The sequence below is a fragment of the Pinus tabuliformis genome, chromosome 1_1 (genome assembly GCF_031772625.1).
Source record: "Pinus tabuliformis cultivar Carrire ecotype Pingquan chromosome 1_1, CPIR1, whole genome shotgun sequence".
Taxonomy (NCBI): Eukaryota; Viridiplantae; Streptophyta; class Pinopsida; order Pinales; family Pinaceae; genus Pinus; species Pinus tabuliformis.
The window spans coordinates 881339574-881359582 of record NC_142297.1 but is presented as its reverse complement, the minus strand read 5'-3'; the positions used below and the strand labels follow the sequence as shown (position 1 = coordinate 881359582).

The window sequence follows — 20009 nt, the reverse complement described above, 5'->3', positions numbered from 1 at the left end:
ATTTCGTCATCTGAACACGAGGCACCTATATGAATGTGCTCAACAATTCCGGGCTTGACTGAAATGTCAATGGGAACAGTGCGAGAGATGTTTCCCAAATTCAGCTCTGAATCAGGATGTTTCATTGGACTCTAAGCTTCCTTGACATATTCAGTTGTAAAGATTGATGAGAAATCGTTTTCAAAACGATCATCCTCAGGTAAAAACGAAGATCTATGATGGAGATCTCCCCATGGTAAATCGTCTACACACAGGACTTGACAAAGTTGTTCGTCAAATGACACAACTTCGGGAAACGTCATTAACTCCGAGGTTGACGTGAAAATTGATTCCTCACGGACCACATTCATTTGGTCGATTTTGGTTGAACGCAGGTCGGTAAAAGACTGCACGGCTTCATAGGCAATTTCATATGGACTCAAAGGCATAGCATTACCGAATGAGTCTATTTCAGATTCAGAAGGAACGATCCAAGGATCGTCGTAAACAATGGTATCTGATGTAATCATATGAATGGATGCAAACGAAGACACGACATTGATTGGAGGAAAAGGAAAAGTTCCCAGTAAAACGACATCTTTAACTAATCCTACGCCAACATCCTTATAAGGGATAGTCGTTTTACCGACATGATGGATACTCTCTGAAGAGGCTGGGTCGGATGAAAAGTAAGCCAGCTGGTCTATGGTTACGATCTTGCCATTATGTGGAAACTTTATTACTCTGAAGACCGATGAAACGACCGCTGTCATAGCGTAAGACCAACTTCGACCCAAGAGAAGGTTGTAGTCTAGAGGGGCATCAACCACCTCCACATCCAGACTAACGGTTTTTCCTTCAACCCCTATAGGCAAATCCTGTAGAATGCCAAACGGATGAAACCCACGGCCATCAAAGGCCTTAAGAATTGTCGGGGATTGATTTAGTGAAGGAGAACCAAGCGATCTCCAACACTGTATCGACATAATACACGTGGAAGCTCCCTCATCAATTACAGTCCGATGAATAGGCCTGTTTTTTACTATCACTGGGATCTGGAAAGCCATCTGATGAGGCAAACGCGGTGTACTATTTTCTAGATCAAAGATTATTAGGTTCGGGTCCTGAACATCAACAGCTCCTATAGCCGACAAAAGTAATTTTCGTTGTGCTGGGCATGATTGCAGCACTTCCAAAGCCGACATTGCTGAGGGTGAAACAGCTAAATCCTCAACAATGTTGTAATTCTGGGCCGCTCTCGCATGTGGATTGAAAGCAGACCTTCGAAGTACACCCTTGGCGGGCGGTTTAATTACTAAGTCAGGGTTAGGTTTCTCGATCTGTAGTGGATCGGAACTAGGAGCTGAGGTTGATGGATTAGAATGAGAAGATTCTGCTTCTTTGCCATCAACAGGACTCTTACTACCATAATCTTGCGATCGAGTCGCAATCCTTACATGAGACATCATCAATATGGGTTCTTCACTGGCACTCGAGGAAGAACCTATCATCTTACTCTCCTGCTTTGGAAATGGATCTTTCAAAACAGCAGGAGTTGGGGAACCTTTGACGATTTTCACAACCTCGGCCCGATGAGCAATCTCTTGTAAAATGATCCTCTTCACAAATAAGACAAGGATATCGAGGTTTGCGCTTTTCGTCATTGGTTTCCAACTTTTCTGTTTTCTCCTTTGGAGTTTTGTCTGCCTTATTCTTCTTCTTGCCTTTCTTCTTCCCACCGTTTTTTGATTTAGCCGTAGATGACTCTACAACGTGAATATCAGCGGAAACTTCAGCAGAAGAATCTCCTGTCGGGGAGTCTGGTAAGGTTATAATGGGCGAAGAATTCTTTGAAGACTTCTTCTTGCTTTTAGTATTTACCGTACCAATCATGCCATCGGCAGCATGAGATCCCGAAGGAGCAGCAGCGATTTGATTCGACTTTGGAAGATCTGGGATCTTTTCGTGTAACGTACCTGACTGAGTATAAACTAAGTCAAGGTACTGCGCTTGAGAAATCACTTGCTCCTCAGTAACTACTCCGGCCTTAGTTACGTCTTCAGTAATCTTCGGTAATAATGATTTAACAAACCATTCAGCTAAGATTTGGTCCGGGATAAAAACTTTCACTAGTCGCCTTCGACGTCTCCATTCATGAATATGATCGGAAATATAAGTGGACGTCGACTGTTTTAATGAAGTTAGTAACTCCGTGCCATTATCATATCTGACCGGCAACTGAAAATGAGTTAAGAACGAGGTAGCTAACTGACTAAAATTATAAAAAGAGGCCCGTGGTAACTCAATGTACCACTTGGCCGCGAGACCAATGAGCGTACGCTGGAAAAGACGTAAGCGGATCGAATCATCCGAGATAGAATTTGAGGCACACCAGAGGTGGTAAGTCATCACATGATTCGACGGGTCCTCTCCAGACTTACCCTCGAACTTGGGAATGTCACTGGGCAACTTATTCGGCATTGGCGGCCAAAACAGAAGATAATTTATTGGATCGTTCGTTAGGCGCGACAAGTCTGGTAAATCCAAAGTTGCGATAAACGGTAATTGCCGATTAGGATCCCTAAAACTATGGGTCACAAGACCAGTCCCAGGAGGAGGATATCCAAGATAACTTGGAATAGGAATCGCATCCGGGATATTGTATCCTCCCGGAAAACCAGGATTAACCGGACCGTACTGGGGTTGCTGTGGTTGTTGATAAGTGTACCCAGGATACGGTTGATACTGGTAAACTGGCTGCTGGACAGCAGGCCCGTATTGATACTGCCCCTGGTACGGTTGATAAGCGAATTGTGGTTGACTAGTGACAACCGTACTTAAACCAGGCTGTCCTACAGGCATCTGAACCGTAGTTTGAATCGTGGATCCAGACAATGGTAAAGATGTCTGAGGAGTAGTTACAGAGACAGTAGAAACCGGAGCTGTCGATACTCCAGAAGTAAGTGTGGTAGACTGAACAGATGTTGCAGTAGTTGCAGCAGTCATTTGAGATGGAGTACTAGGTGCAATGGGCGACTGAGTAACTACCGAAGGTACAGAAGTTTGAACATTAGACTGGACTGGTTGCTGGGGTGGACCAGAAACTAAAGGTTGTCCAGTTTGAGATGACAACTGTACGCTTGGCTGCAACACCTGTTGAACTTGCGATGGATCCCACACTATGTTCATTCCGGGGTATTGACCCATAACAGGTTGAGGATACTGAGATCCATAACCGGATTGAGGGTAGGATTGATAATTGAAAGGTACATTTCGCGTACCTTGAACATAAGATTGACCTTGGGGTGGTTGATAACCTTGACTCAAGTACTGACCTTGGGGTAGATACCCTTGAGGTAAGTACTGATACTGGGGTTGACCTTGAGGCATAAATTGATACTGAGGTTGACCTTAGGGTACATATTGAGGCTGGGGTTGACCTTGAGGAATGTACTGTACCATGGGTACATACTGTCCTGGAGGTTGCCCCCTAGACGCAATTTGTGTACCTTGAGGTTGCCCCCAAGGCGTTAATTGGGGCTGCCCCCAAGGCGGTAACTGGCCACCTTGAGGTTGAGAACTGGGAATTGAACCTAACATCATGTAAATGTCTCCTACGCCCAACGGTTTATTACCATTGTTTCCAGTTAATAACCCATGTTCAATGGGTTGAGGAGATGCTCCCGCAAAAGTACCAGAAAGTGACTGATACCCAGCAGGAACAGAAGGACCGCCATACAAGAAAGATTCAGGAGATTGAGTAAACATGGACAACTGACCAGACATATTTACATGAGTATAAATACCTTTGGGTGGATAAGGAGTACGAGGTGGAGAAAAACTTGACCCTGAGTTGTCCAAATAATTAGTTAACGAAAGATACCAAGTAGTACTTCTAGGTGGACTATAAAAAATGGATTCACGCTCCCTTAGATCAATAGTAGGTTGATCTTCAGGGATAGGGACGCCTATTTCTTCTTCTGGAGCAAGTTCTTCAATAGCTATCAAACCAGAAGGAAGATTTTCGGTGATGACTCTTTCTACCCTAGGTGAATCAGGAACACTAGAAGTTGGAGTAACAGGTTCAGATATTTCAGGTTCTTCGCCTATATCACTAGTAGATGAAAAACTACCAGCAAGCTCGGAAACTGCAACAGCTTCAGGATTATAACCTGTTTCTAGACTTTGGTAATCAGGATGAACTACCAACGAAGACTCTCCTTCTTCAGGTGAACCTACTTTACTGCCACTAGGAGTTACAAGGACTTTCAAACCTTCGTAATGACCCGGGACGTCTTCAGGAGGTTCGCCCCGAAGTCTACGGGACTTCCTCAACAAATCGGCCACGGTAACAATCTCAGGAGACTGGCCCCGAAGTGTACGGGACTGTCTCGGAAATTCAGCCATAGTTAAAAACTTTTAACTACTGCACACGCAAACAAAGTAAAATCTCAAAGCAAACCGCCTAAAGTCTCTAAAGAACCAGACAAATTCGAATCACACGCCTAAAGAATCTAGGGCGTCAAACCATACACAAACAGTAACCTTCCGGACCGAAAACACTAGTTGGTGATGAAGCCCAACATCGCCGAATTCAGTACAGAAGTGGCGGGTGGAACAGTTACCCCGGCAACCTGCTTAATGAATAGACCGGCACAAGTTCCTCCACTTTAACCGTCTCGAGTGAAGTGAACCCCCCGGAAAATCCAAGTGAGTCTAGCCGACGTCTGCTCCAGGTACAGTGGGATCTTCCCTCCACCGTCACCTCAGGTAGAATCCTAAAGATAATGGTCACTAAGGTTACCAACAGCAACAAATATACCTGGGGGAACAGTCTACGACCCGATAGCACGCAAGGGCAGAGTAACAAGCTCAATCCCCTTGCCGGCTCCTTGACAATAATCCAAGGTTTACCGACAAGTGACCCCAGGCTCCTCGACAATAATCCGAGGTTTACCGTTTGTAGTACGTGCATATCTGGCGTCTTTCCCAATGAAGGAGGATTGATCCCCTCACTGGTTCGGACACGGTCTCGTGCTTCTCCTTTAAGAGGAACTTTCCCAGAGTACAAATGAAACAGTTGGATTTATCCTACCACAAGATGAGCTACTTGTTTGGTTTTACGGTCTTGGAGAGTTAATTACTCTCCTACTCCAAGACACTAGCCTAATCTATATTGGTGTTTCAGAGCCCTAGTGAATAAAAAGTTACTAAGTTGATTTTACTTTAAGCGTTAATTTTTATGGCTTTTCTTTAGGACAAAAGGTAGCGGAGATGAAACTGATGGTGTGTAGACTTGACTCAAATCCACTAAAAAGATGCACCTAGGATGATTTAAACTATTTTCTTTTTCAATGAATTCCCTAGCTAAGAGAGTTGGAGAATGCAAAATTGATATAAAGACAACTTTCTTGGCAATGAAAATCAAAGAAACAATCTCTTTATCTTTTCCAAAGCATACAACACATGACCACTAATTACTTCACGAAAATTCCTTTTCTTTTCAAAGACTCAAATGCTACTAAAGCAAACTTTTTCTTCAAAAGAGATTTTTTGGATTTTTCCCTACTTAACAAAAGTCAAATTTTAAAAAATCTAAGACAATCAAATCAATTCTACTTAAAAGCAAATCAAAGAGAAATTCACGTAATAAGCAAATCTAATGAGGCCAAAGCCTACAAAGTATGATTCTAGGATGTTTTACTCAGTCATGATTTAACCAAGGACTAGTTAATGCAGAATCAAAAACCAGTCAAAAACAAAAATCAAAATCTTTTGTTCTTTTTCTTAAAAATGAAATTCACAGTTTAATCAACAAACTTTTTCGAGATTCCGCAAAGAAAAAACACAAAGGTAGGTTTCTCACAAGGGTGGATTCTATGAAAGGTCCGACTCCTAAGAAGACTGAAAAGACCAGGGATATCCAAGGTTTTACGACTTCTAAAGCCAAAGTCACTGCATGACCGATTCAAAAATCAAACCCTAGGGCTAGAACCTCTATGAATTTCACTAAAACTCTTGACACTGATGAAACAAGTTTAGATGAAGATTTCTGGCAGGTAACCAGTGGATCTGGGTAGTAAAAACAACTTATAAACAAAAATCTAAGAGGCAAAAAGAAAAAAATTGAAATTTTCTCAATTTTGACAGGGTACGCAGGCAACCTGTTTGCACAGGTGCGTGTACGCTCTGTGTACAAAGCTGCAGTGCGTACAGGTACGCACTGTGCTTAACGCAGAGGCTGCGTACTTCTAGCAAAACCAAGAAAAACTAAAATCTAATTTAACCCTAAGCTAATCCACCCAAATGCACAGTCAGACAGCCAAAAACCAGAAAACAAACGACTTATCTCAAATCAAAGTTTCACACAAAGGAAAAATCATTCAAATCATGGAGTTCCCCAGTATGGTCGCCATTTTGTCATGCGGAAAGAGTCAATTTTGCGAACAAAATCGACCTCCCTAGAAGCTAAAGCTTTCTAGTGACAAACAAGACAATTAAACACTATCTTTCCCTAAATATGCATTTAGAATACAAGTAATCAGGTGTTTATAACATACCTTTAGTCCAACGCTTTGTAGTAGTCCAGTCTCTCCAATCCGGATGAGCTCCTCCTTCTCTTCGAAACCTGCATTCACTAACAAGCAAACGATTACATAGCACCTGAATAACTCATAAAATAAAACATATTCATCATAAAGACCAAGGAGTATATGAAACAAACCATGTATAACAACTTGTTGAGAAAAATGAGCTTAATTGTATTAAGTGGAAACAAAAGAAACCATTACAACCCGTGCCTTGGTGTTGTGCAGGTCCCTCCCAGGGTCCAGCAAGAATTCTCCTTTACTTTGATCAGCTCACCCACTTCCAAATGAAGCTAAGAAAGGATGGGAATCTCTCTTCTCAAGCTCTATAAGGGAGTCCTAATTTCAGCAGCATCTACCCTTAGGAATCTTCAGCTTTCAACCTCTCCTCCCTCTGGCCCAATGCCTGTATATATAGTTCTTTGGAGGAAGTTAATCAGGTCCACCATGAATGGGATAAGCCCCTCTTTCAATGGGATAGCTCTCCTCTTCATGGGATAAGTTCCTCTTTCATTGGGATGCATGAACCATCTGGAGGTGCTCAATCCACGTCAAACCATCTTCTAGAATGCTCTAGAAATGACCACAAGTAACTTTTTTGAAGTGAAACTTGCGCCTTTTGACCTTTACAGGAGTACGCACCCACCCCTTTACAGACAGAGCGTACAAGTACGCAGGTATTGTGAACTTGGGGTGCGTACATGCAGGTAAGGCTAAGAGAAACTTCGTAACCAGAGTTAATTGACTTTTTAAGGACTTTCTCTCTTTCTTGGAGTTTGACATGAGGAGCAGAGGTATGAGACTTGCCAAGGAGGATAGTATGACAGTTGATGAAGCCATACTAACTGTAGATAGTCATGGTGACAAATTTTAGTGTAACAATTTCATACGACCAGTGTTGGAAGATGGAAAGTTGAAGCTGGAAAAGATACATACTAGCCAGAATCCTGCAGATATGTTAACAAAAGTTGTAACCAGAGAGAAACTGAGATTCTTCTTGGTTTCAATTGGTCTTCAGGTATGATGATGAAGATGAGAAACATCTAGGTCCAAAGTGAAGTCATTGTCCAGCAAATGAAGCAGCGATAGAGTTGCTATAATCAGTCTCTAAGAGGGAGATTGTTGGGTGTGGAGCTTGATTATCTTCTTTATTTAAAGTTATTGCTGCATTAGAGCCCATTTCATAATGTAGTGGCAATGCTGCCCGTAAATGTATGCCGCCAAGGGGGCGAGAGCGATTATTTGGAGCCCCCCTGGTGGGGGATCAGGGGAAGTGCCCTCGAAGCTAAAAATAGATGTAAATTTGCCTTGTAAAATGTTGTAATTTCGTAGTCAATCTAGATTGTTCATTAGACGGAGATCCGACAGTAGAAGCTATGTTTAATTTAGGTTTTTTTGCCCTAGAAGGCAACCCCTCACTATATATGAGGGAATTGTATTGCGTCTATGTAGATCTGTATTTTGAGTGAGAAAGAGAGAGGCTATTGTGTGAGAGCAAAGAGAGAATTACAATGGATCTGTCGTAGGTTGTATCTCTTTAGTTTTTTGAATAATATAAAAGAAAGGACTGGCTATTTCTCCATGGATGTAGCCCAAATTGGGTGAACCAAGTATATCTATGTCTCTCTTGTTTTGTGTGTTTATATTTTCTGCAATATATTTTATGTGTTCCATTGCTCTGTAATATAGAATTTTCTAACACCATTGTAAAGTGTGTTTTGAAAAACTCCGATGGAGGGGCTCTGATATTATATGGCACTAGGTCACGGGGCTCGCTCCTATGAGAGAAATGAAGATAAGTGGGCTAAGAATAACTATCATGAGGCATGCCCTTCAGTTTAAAGATCGAGCATGTATGAGAGGGGATCGCTGTCCATCTCCACCTAACCAACCCCGAAAGCATTTCGGGGGGTTAACCTGCGCAGATGATATACTGGCACTACCCCTTGGAGTTGAAAAGTTAGAGGAGTGGGCCTGTTGATCCAATGGCCTAGATTGATTTTGGGGGGTAACCATTGGATCCAGCCTCTTGCTCTTTTGCTCGCCAAAGGATGGTGGGGACCACCTGCCCCGTTACAGGTCCGCCAACACAAGTTTCAAGCGAGCGTGAATTTAAAAGGTAAATGGTAACTTCTTCGGTACCTCTCCCGTCCACCTGTCACCTATCGCTTCCCAATCCCATTCCATCACCTATCCCCCCCCATGACATCATCCCATGTCAAACCATTGTTGTCCTGTCTTCACCTATAAAAATCCTTCCCACTCCAAATTTTTAAAACCTTGTCTCATTTTCCTGGTACAGTCTCCTTCCACCATTCCTCTACTATGAAAGGTCGTTTGAGTACTCAGCCAATCTAGAACTCCCTTCTGATGTAATTTTCAACTGTCACCACAACTAAAAAGTAACGAGTCGGTCCCCGACCCCTACATATTATTTGAATTTCTTGTTCAAATATGAAGAAGTCGACCCCCAAGACCCCTAAAATCTAGGAAGCCAAATCTTCATCAAATGGTCAACCTCTCATGGACACTAAGGTTCAAATTTCAAACCCTCTTTGTTCTTTCCACTTGTTAGACCTCTGGTTCGACTTGTATGGCCACCATGTTTGAGGAGAAGACCCATTTTGTGTAGTTGAATCAAGGTTGTACTATCAGATCGCCCCTTCTATACATCATTTCCTCGAGTTCATGTCTTGGTTGAATCCGACTTATCTTGAGGAGAATAAAAATGTGTCACCCACTAGAGCTAAAATCCTAGAGGTGACCCCAGACCTAATCCAAAAGGCTCTAGTTTAACTAAGCTCCCCTGAACCCCAGCAGTTTACAAAAACCATCATGGTTTACAAATATGCTACCCTCCCAACTACTGAGCAACAATATTTTATGTAAATGGTTTTAGCCCATGGCTTACATTCCTTGCCCATTGCTGATAGTTTCCCAATAACTATCCTTTTTGAGTCTGTGAAGCCTATCTTGTTTGTGATTGCCCACCTATTTGGAGATGACAACGCTAATATGGCCAACAAATCACACCTAAGGTTTCTCACGAAGATGATGCAAGCAAGTCGTCTATATGATATACTTGCTTACTTGGCCGAGTCAATAAAATTCCATTTGTCCCATTTTTCCACCACTTCCTACTTTAGGTATTATTCCCTGTTGTTCTATTTGTTTGTATACACCCACATGGAATAATTTGAATTCCTAGGCTTTAGTTTGGTAGCCCAAACAAAAAGAGGAAGTTTGTTTTTGGCTGGGATACTGATATTAGGAGAAAACCAGAGGGCGATGGTTATTCACAGTTCATCTCCTCCTACATGACCATTGCCTACAAAATTATTCACAATGTGTCCCGCCCAAGAATTCTCCCTCTACAGAATGATATTCTTCAACTGAGCAAGGACACCAAGGTGGGAGACTAGTACCTATTTGAGGATTACACAGAGATTCGGGTCTATGGTTGCGAGCTTCCTCCCTACTTCCTGCCTATATTCATACCTATGAGGATATTTTCCCTTGAGTTCATGAGACAAACCCTGAATGTGGACCATATCAACTTTGTCTTTTCCAAGAAGGGATATATATTCAAGTTGGGGAAACCTATAGGACCTTTTATTGTTAACTCCAGACATGCCTTCTTGGCAACTAAGGAATCGTTAAAAGAAATGAATTTTGACTTGGGAGATGTTTGGCATTATGTTCCTCATCGGGTCATTGCAAAGAAAAGAGAAAGCATTAAAGCTTCAACTTATGAGCATGAAGATATGCTTGGGCTTGAATGGAAAGAAAACTTCGATTCATTGCCTATTAACACAAAGATGGAGGTTGAAACTTTAGCAACAAAGGACAAGGATCAAAAAAGGATCATCAATGAGATAAGGGATGTAGAGATGGAGGATATACAAACCAACAAAAAGCCTCGGACTCGAGATATAAGAAGAAGAACCAGAAATCGAGACTAGGTTGGTAGAGACAAAACCAGACCAGCCAGGCTTCCAAGTTACTTTGGAGGACCCACTACAAGAAGCTGCCTCATTATCCTCAGAGGTAGTCGTTCTAAGTTCAACAGGAAGTACAATTACAACTGAACCCAGTTGGCCTGCTAGAAAGACCATTGAGGAAAGGAACAAGAAAATAAGGGAGGATATGTAACAACAAATGGCTTCCCATTCAATGCCATACCAGACCAAACTTTTGGCTGCTATGGATTTGGAGAGAAATCAAATGAAGTTCTCATTGCATCACCCACTAGCACAATCATTACCATCGGGCTCCCAGTTCAAGGCCCTGGATGTCTCCTTAGATTTGGCAAGTGTTCCTCTACCTGATAAGATCAACTTCCACAGGAAAGTGGGAGAGATGCTTTACAGTGAGCTTAATAGAAACACGATGACCATAAGTAAAGCGGAGAAGCTGCTAAAGAAGGCCATAACAAGATTGAAACAGGAAAGAGCTAACTCTAGAGCCCTCCACATGCAGAATGAAAACTTCAAGGAGTTGATTGTGAAATTAGGGGTGAATCCAGAGGATAAGGTTACGATTGAGGCCCTTCTTCAAAGCTCACAAGCAGAGGTTCAGGAGTTGAGACACAAGTTGAAGATGCCAGCGAGCGAGCATGTACAATCCAAGAAACTTGCACAGGTGGAGGAGGAGAAGACAATCCTGGCAAAGGAGTTGATAGACAGAAACAATGAGGTAGTGGCTCCTAAGCAACAAGTGACTGAACTTCAGTGGAGAATAAACACTCACATTTGTGCTGTGCTAGTGCCTTAGAACCCTCAAAGTCCTACAGAACAACCCACAAAGACCCTCACCGAGCTCCAACTCTCAGAAGGAGAACTCAAGAAGGTGCAGAAGAATTTTGACTCAACCCAGCAAGCCTCGTCACAAAAAGAAAAGCAACTTGAGACAACCAAGAGTAATGCAGAGTTGATGAACAAATTTTAACCACCTTGTATTAAAAATAATTGGAAATCAGATTTGGGCCAGTTGTGATGGATTTTCACTTGCCTAGCACATGAGCATTGTTCATTCTTCATCATATTGATTTTCAAATTTATTTTGGAAATTAGATTAAGATTAGATTTCTGTTGGATAAAATTTCGCTGAGCATCGTTCATTCCTAATCATATCGTTTTAGACCTTTGAAAGTAACATTGATAATAAAATATTTTGGCAATTAGATGTGGATTAGATTTCCGTTAACCTACATGAAAATTGGATTTAGACTAATTTTGAGTTAATTGAAATAATTTTTAATATAGTAAAAATCTATTGTTTCAGATACTTTCACATAATGCGATTATAAAATATTTTGAAAATTAAAGCTCAGAAAATAATATTTTGAAAAAAATAAAATTTTGCCAGATGCAGTTCTTTAAATTCCCCGGCTCCTGTTTCTGTTCACTGCCTAAAATCGCCTCTATAACTCAGAATATAATATTTTGAACTCAGAAAATAATATTTAGTGATGCCTTGGATCCAATACTTCTGGAATGGTGGATTACTTTCTCAGCAGTTTATGTGGAATTTTTCATAGATTATGAAGAGGACGCCTTCCTATGGGTAGAGGAAGACTATGTAGTGGCATTTTGTTATGATTCTGTTCATTTAGAAATTTTAGTTATTTGAGTGTTTTTTTTTAATCTATTTCTTCAGGGTTTGGTTTGTTTGTTTTTTATTATTTTTGGAGAAAATATATTAAATGCTAAGCCTCTTTAATAATACTCTATAAAATAAATAATATTAATTTATAATTTAAATATTAATTATAACATTTTAAAAATAAAAATGGACTAAGGTTTATAAATTGAATCATATGTTTAGATTCTAAATGAAGTGTCGTATGTTTTATTATGTTAATATCAATAACCTATATTTAATATAAAAGGCATTTATATAGAGTAATATTGAAAAATTAGAATATTAATTATTAATATTAAATTTAATTGTTAAATATATAATTAATTTATCAATAATAAATCATTTTAATTAATTTTACAGTTAATTAGAAAAAAATTGCATTTCTATCCATAATTTAATTCTATTGAATATTCACATTTTAACTATCAAATATATAATTAATTTATAACTAATGAATAATTTTAATTAATATTCTCAGATAATTATTTAATAATTTATAAAAAATTGTATTTCAATTAATTCTATTAAATGTTCACAGAATCATTAATACCCGAATTATATCCTTAGCATTCCGTGAAGACATTAAATTGCAATTTTAAAAATGGAAAAAAAATGTAATTTCTGATTCGTTAGGCAAAACAGAAATCTTTTGAACTCCGCTGTGAGACCCAACACCGGGGCAGTGTGGTTGGACATTCAAGAGATCTGTGACGTCACCAATAATTTTTAGGTAAATTTGTCTTGGGATAGAGTCGAAGTTGACTAGGTTAAACAGTGATAGTTTTGGGGCACATGGTATTGTGCAGTCATAATATTCTGTCCGTGGTATTATATGTAATGGGGCTTATAAAAGGCTGGAAAGATTTTATTGTAATGCAAGACTTGGAGGTGAGCCGTGAAGGCTCACTTGGTCGAATTGGCCAAGGTTTTGGCCAATGCTAATAAGATCTTATTAAATTGGGTTTTTCTCCAAATTTGGGATTTCCTGAATAAACATTTGTGTTTATAGTTGTTGCTGGTTATTTTTATATTTATTCTTCTCAGTAATTATTTATGTATGCTCTGATCTAACAATAATGTCAGCGACCACAATCTCATCGGCGAAGGAGGTTTCGCTACGGTCTACAGGGGAAGGCTTCCGGATTCTCGGCTGATCACCCTGAAGAGACTTAGAAACTGCGCGCTTGAAGGGGATTCCAATTTCCTGAACGAAGTGGAGATCATAAACAACATCAGGCACCGGACTCTGGTCGTTTTGAGGGACTGCTGCGTGGCCAGCGATGAGAGAGAAGGGCACCAGTGACTTCTGATATACGATTACATGTCCAATGGAAGCTTGGATGAGCACTTCTTTGGAGGAAAGTCCAATGCCCGGCCTTTGAACTGGCCGCAGCGCTGGAACATTGTCATGGGGACTGCCAAAAGGTTGGCTTATCTGCACGACGGTATCGAGCCCGCAATTTATCACAGAGACATCAAATCTACTAACATTCTGTTGGATGACGAAATTAATGCGTGTCTCGCCGATTTTGGTGTGGCGAGGACCATGATTAAAGAAGGGGAATCCCATATCACGACTAATGTAGCACGGACGCGCGGCTACATGGCCCCAGAATACGCTCTCTACGGCCACCTGACGGACAAATGCGATGTGTATAGTTTTGGGGTTCTGCTGTTAGAGATGATGAGCGGCAGAAAGGCTTTGGACACCTCGGCCGACTCAGCCTCCGAATACCTCATCGCGGATTGGGCATGGGCACTGGTGAAGAAAGGCAAGATCAGTGAAATAGTAGACGACAGAATCCGGCAGTGCGGAGCGGAGTGTGATTGAGAGATTTGTTTTAGTGGGTATTCTGTGCTCGCATGTTATGGTGGCATGCAGACCTACAATGGTGGAAGCGGTGAAGACGCTGGAGGGAGAGGTCGAGATTCCTAAAATTCGAGAGAAACCTTTAGCGGTTATGGTGCATGGTCCATTTCTCACAAAAGGAGAGAGCGAATCCTTCGGCATGGCCGGCGACGATGATTCTTAGTCAAAGGTAAACGAGATATTGAAAATGTGACGTTGTGTCATGTCATTATCACGTTGTAGTGTACGATGTCTTGCGAGACACTCCCGTAGCCTAAACGCGTAAGGAGACGTGGAATTGATCGGGAATTGAAAGTAGAATGGACAAATTAAATAATTTTATAAAAGGTGCAAGTAAATGTCGTGAATGGAATATCGTTTGAGGTTCTTTTCCATTCCAAATTCCATTTTGTAATAGCTTGGTCCAACTGCTACATGTGGTTGTTTTTGGTACCCTAAGATTCCATTTGGTATGTGGTATTGTGGTTATGCAAATTAATTATAATGGAAAAAGTGAAAATGAAAATATATTAATAAGAAATAATTTTATTTGGTAATGCTTTTGTTTTTTTTTAATATATATAGTAAAAAGAAATATAGAAATTAATAAGTAATTGTCTTTAAACTATAAAGTATAAAAAAATAGAAAATTTGAGAAAGTTATTTTTAAAAATAAATTAATAAATAATAATAATAGTGAATTCTAATTAAAATAAGTAAATATTTGGTGATATTTCATAGTTTATAGTGAATTATTAAATATTAATTAAAATAAAATAAATATTTCACTAATTAATAAATTAGTGAATATTAATTAAGCTAAAATAAATATCTCTCTATTAAAAATAAATGAATATTAATTAAAATAAATTAAATGTTTCACTAATTTTATTATAATTAACTAAAAAGTTGTAGCTATCCATTCCCACTGGAGATGATTATAGTCCTAAACTCCCATTTTAGATATTATGCTAAGTGTCTTTTATAACTACATCTATATTTTCAAATTATATAGCATATATATGTAGCAATTATAGTGAGACTAAGTCATAATTTAAAATTAAAAAATAAAATGTTAAACCCAAAAATTTAAATTTTATTACAAGTGAGAAATAGATTTTGTTTTAAAATGGAAGTTAAACTACTATTTATGGTGTTTAAAATTATAAATCTAAGTTTTGTTCCACCTTAGTTCAAAATGGAGTTATGAGCAATTATGGTAAACACTAAACCATAATTTAAAATTAAAAATGAGAATTTAAACCCAGAGAGTTAAAGTTTTTATTGCAGGTGGGAAATGGAATTTATTTTAAAATTGAAGTTAAAATATTTTATGGTTTTTACTATTAAATCTCTAGGTTTTGTTCCAACTTAGTTGAAATTGGAATTCTGAATTAGTTTCTAGTTATCTCGGGTTGTTTTTGTGGAACCTTATTAATTCATGTCTTATTGACTCGAGTTTGTATGGTTTTTGATAGCTTATGTTTTCACTCTAATTTGTATGACTTAAAATGACTCTACTGGTGTGTTTTTTGTTCACATGGTCTGGATTCCATGGGGTGTTTTGCTTGGTTGGCATAATTTGGATTAAATTGATTAATATAGTTCAAAATATTTTCCACTATTTCAGTGAGTTGATCTGGTTTTTTCTCGGTCCAATAATATAGATGTATTTCACTCTACTGAAATCTCTCTTATTTTCTCTCAACAAATATAAAAAATGCAAATTGTCTCTCAAGATAAGGTCTCGGGAGACATCACATTCTTATTAATATATAAAATGAATCTGATTATACATATCTCTATATAAATGTATAAATACTATCAAATCTGGAGAGCTTTGTAGCCGAATTTGGGTTTTCGGATTTTAAAATTTCGTTGCTAGCGTAGAATCCCAGGAAATTTGAAAATTAACAAACCAATTGCAAACCAGATTAAGATTTTAGAGGGACGAAATGAGGAGATGAATTGGGATTGGCTAGCTAGAGAGTTAGTGCTTCATAATTTTGAATTCAAAAAAGGATCAATGCAGTAAGCGAAATTGCAGCAATATCAGTGGCATGGATGCAGAAGGTTATGATTAATGCAGATACCAAAGAATCGGAGATTCAATCTTTGAAGCAGTTGGGTACTGTCCAACATTACAACAACCATAATGTTAATCATGACATCAAATCACTGTGGTCTGCTGATGAATTTTCTGAGGTTTAAGGAGGTAGTAAATGACCAGGCCTTCTTAATTCCACTGTTGGAATCTACTAATGAGAAGAAGAGGCCTCAGCAGGTAGTGATATTTATTTGTTATAATGTAAGTATGGCAGAAAAAAGAAGGTACGAATTATGAAGCCGTGAACATGTTGGAGGCAATTTGTGTTAAGCGTAGTCTACTGTTAAATATAATCTATCTGCAAGATGTTTTGCAAAAGACGATGAATGGATAAACCAAGCACTGTTAAATATAATCTATCTGCAAGATGTTTTGCAAAAGACAATGAATGGATAAACCTGAACAAAGCTTGGTTTTAAGGAAAACTTCTCAGACAATGATTTTCTCATTAAATTCGAAATTATAGTTTGAAAAAGGTAAAAATGTAAATCCATACATTTATAACGGATATGTTTTATTCTTTCCTTTCTAAATGTATTCACAGAATCAAAATTGCGAAATAAATTTTAACTCAGTAACTTATCAGATATCAATAAGAAAAAAAACAATTAATCCAGAGAACACTTATCCAAATGCATTCTAAAATTTTTCTTCCTGTAATTTCATGTTATTTGGTTTAAAGCTACGCAGACATATCAAGTGATATCAATGGTGTTCAAACGATATCTGAAACAATGTCTCTCTCATTTTTAAATTTATCTAGCGTTACTAAAAGTGTTCCTAATGGGAATCCAAAGCATGCGCACATTCCTTTTCAATTTTAACCGATTCTTTTAAAATTTCTTTTCTATGAATAAGTTGGATTCGTTCATATTTTTATGAGAGAGATTGAGGATGAAAATATTCAATGAAGCTTAAAACTATATAATGAGATATTCAGGTTTGATCAACTTTTGTCGTTAATGTTGATACCGAGATTTCACACATAAATAAAATATTGTTTTTTATAAAAAAACATTTATGAAAGAGGTAAAGAAAAAATAATCAAGGAAGCTTAAAATTATTGGTTGAGATATTTATATTTAATTGATTTTTTATTAAAAAAAACATTTCACAAATTTTTTTATTTAATATCAGAAAAATTTAATTTAAAATAAATTCAAATACAACCAAATTTTTGTTGCAAGATGATTTTCTTAGCCTTTTACATTGTCAAAATTACAGTGAGTTTGGGAGGCTTCTCTCCAAGCTTTTTGAGCATAGGAATAAAATCTTAAATCAAACTAAACAATTCATTTCTTTAGGTCTGGTACACCAAAGTTTGGTCTCAATGGACGTTAACCACCACCATCATCATCATGATCAAATAATGAAGATAATATATTATTATAACTAATATGTAACACTTATGGTTCTATTATAAATAAAAAAATATATTAACAATTAATATATATATATATAATATATAAAATATATATATAACTAATATATAACTAATATGTAACACTTATTGTTCTATTATAAAAAAAATTTATATTACAGATTATTAATTAATGTTTTATTGTATTATTATCTTAATTTTTACATTCAATTGAACAAAGGCTTATACATATGATTTGGAAATCTCGATTGATTAGAAAGGTTATAATGCTGGGATTCATCTCTGTTTGGCGGTCTACATGTCTCGATGGTTTTGCCCCACCTAGCACCTCCTCGCGGGCTGAGGTAGTCACACCGACTGCCACTTAATTTCGGTTTTAATTATCGCTAGTCCAGCTACTGCCAGAGGGTTCGACATTCAATGAAAGGTCTTTCCACCGCTAGATCCATGGTGGATGGATCTGATGGTTCTAGTCCTTCTTGCTAACCCTACGCCTTCCCTCGATTAACCAAAATTGTTCATTCCTCGTTTGAATCCAGTGTTGTCTGGTTATCGTGGCTCTACAACTCGGTTCAGCTTGGTAAGAAATGTTATGGTTATGCGGTGAAATAGATCGGGCCGACAAGCACACCATGCCGGCACTGGACCTCCATGAAGTGTCGTCCTCAGGCGAGCTCTCAGGTAAGAGGGTAAGGTTCTAAGTTAGACTCTGAACTTCATTCTTCGTTTCCCTTTCCTTAGCTTTGAATGGGCATCTGTTGACAGTTACTCTGTTGCATATATGCTCTACGAGTGTGACTTTGATCTTCCAGCCACATCGCCAGTACGAGCACGACCTTTGAGGCTTCAGGTTTGCACTAAGAAACCCTCTACTCGTCCTCTGCATGAACTGGAAGGGGATTTAACTTATTCAACGGTGATGTAGGTCGGCAGCACTCCCTCATCTGGAACGACTTATTCCTAGGTGAACAAGATTTAAGGTTTTGGCTTATTTGAGATTATATATATATATATATTATTGTTTACGAACTCCAAGGTTTACCCTTCTAGTTTTCCTTGAAAGTAACCATATGCCCAACGTTTCCCTTACAGCGTGGTTGTGGAAGGCATCCTAACAGCATAGCATTCCTCTTTGTCTTTAGGTTGGTCTGTTATTAACCTTCTGACGACATTGAAGAAGGAAATCATACTTACTTGCTTGTCTACAGTTAGAGTAGTTAAGGGTTTTGATGACTAAACGTTTGAGAGGGTTTGCTGGCTTTCAGCTCGGCCAAACCCTCGATGTATACAACAGTTCTAGCTTCCTTTTAATGATTTATCATGAGGCCCACCCTGGTCATTTGAATTTATAGAAATATATGGCTACGCAGTTCGGCTGCGTGATAGTTTTACAGTGTAATTTGTATATATGACATTGAATGATCTCCAAGTTTCATACCATGCTCAGCATATTGTTTCTCTATTTCTTGTTTTGAAGTTCTAAGTTTCAATGCTTTGTTTTGACTCGGCTGTTGCGGTCGATTTGGCTTTAGACCCAAACTCCCTTCCTTTCGAGTTTGGGCGAAGCGGACCATAACCGCTTGTCCAGATTATGTATGTATGTTTGTGTTTCAGCTTTTGATGTTATTTAAGTGGAATAGTTCGACCAATGGAACTGAATGATGTTCTTCGCATTGAATGGGTTTCAATGTTGTTTTAGCTATAGCCATAGATTTCCAGCGGTTTCGCTTTATGGTTTAAGGTTCGACATTCAAATGGTCGTATTATAATGCTATAATCTTAGATGTGTGATGAAAAGAAGCTATATTCTAGGGTTTTGAGATTTATATTACTCTGTTATAATTTGAAAACAGTGGCATTCTATTTATATGATGCTGATATGAATGGATAGTTGCAGTTTTTCCATTCTAGAATAAAATTAACAGAGTAGCTATATTTCCTTCGTTTGTCTTAGAGATTGTTTTAAAGAGTGACTTTAACTAGGAAATTATAATCCTAATGAAAGAGAAATATACTTATTACTTTTCCATTTTAAACAACATAACAACATAACGTATTTAAATGTTTTGTTCCTGATTAAAAATAATACCTTCTTATTGATTAGATAATAAACTCAGACTTGATCACTTATCTGTTTATGATTGGTAAACAAAACAAATTGTGTAAATACTTTTCCCTTTTTTGGAAGGTCTCACCACCCAGCGATGGACCTCGTGATAGTGTCTCTAGACGTACAGAGTCTGGTGTCTTGGGTTTTAGGACTATTGTCCAGCCTCATGTTATACACTAGTCTGGTGTCTTGGGTTTTAGGACTATTGTCCAGCCTCATGTTATACACTAGTTTGATTGTTTTCCATAGTATTGTTTCCCACTAATTCTTCCTGCCTAGCTCCTGGAAAATTTCAAGCAACCCTTCCTCCTCTTTTTCCCCTCCTTTTGGGGAAGAAAGATGGCAACTGATTC

At 38.4% G+C, this 20009-nt stretch overlaps 1 long non-coding RNA gene and 1 pseudogene across 1 annotated transcript; both read left to right on the top strand.

The window, feature by feature from the left end:
• Nucleotides 1-13530: 13530 nt before the first annotated feature.
• Nucleotides 13531-14242, top strand: LOC149217168 (putative receptor-like protein kinase At1g11050 pseudogene; annotated as a pseudogene).
• Nucleotides 14243-17967: 3725 nt separating this feature from the next.
• Nucleotides 17968-18839, top strand: LOC149217167 (uncharacterized). Its single transcript, XR_016250635.1, has 2 exons — nt 17968-18227; nt 18312-18839. It is a non-coding gene; the product is annotated as an uncharacterized LOC149217167 (long non-coding RNA).
• The last annotated feature ends 1170 nt before the right edge of the window (nt 18840-20009 follow it).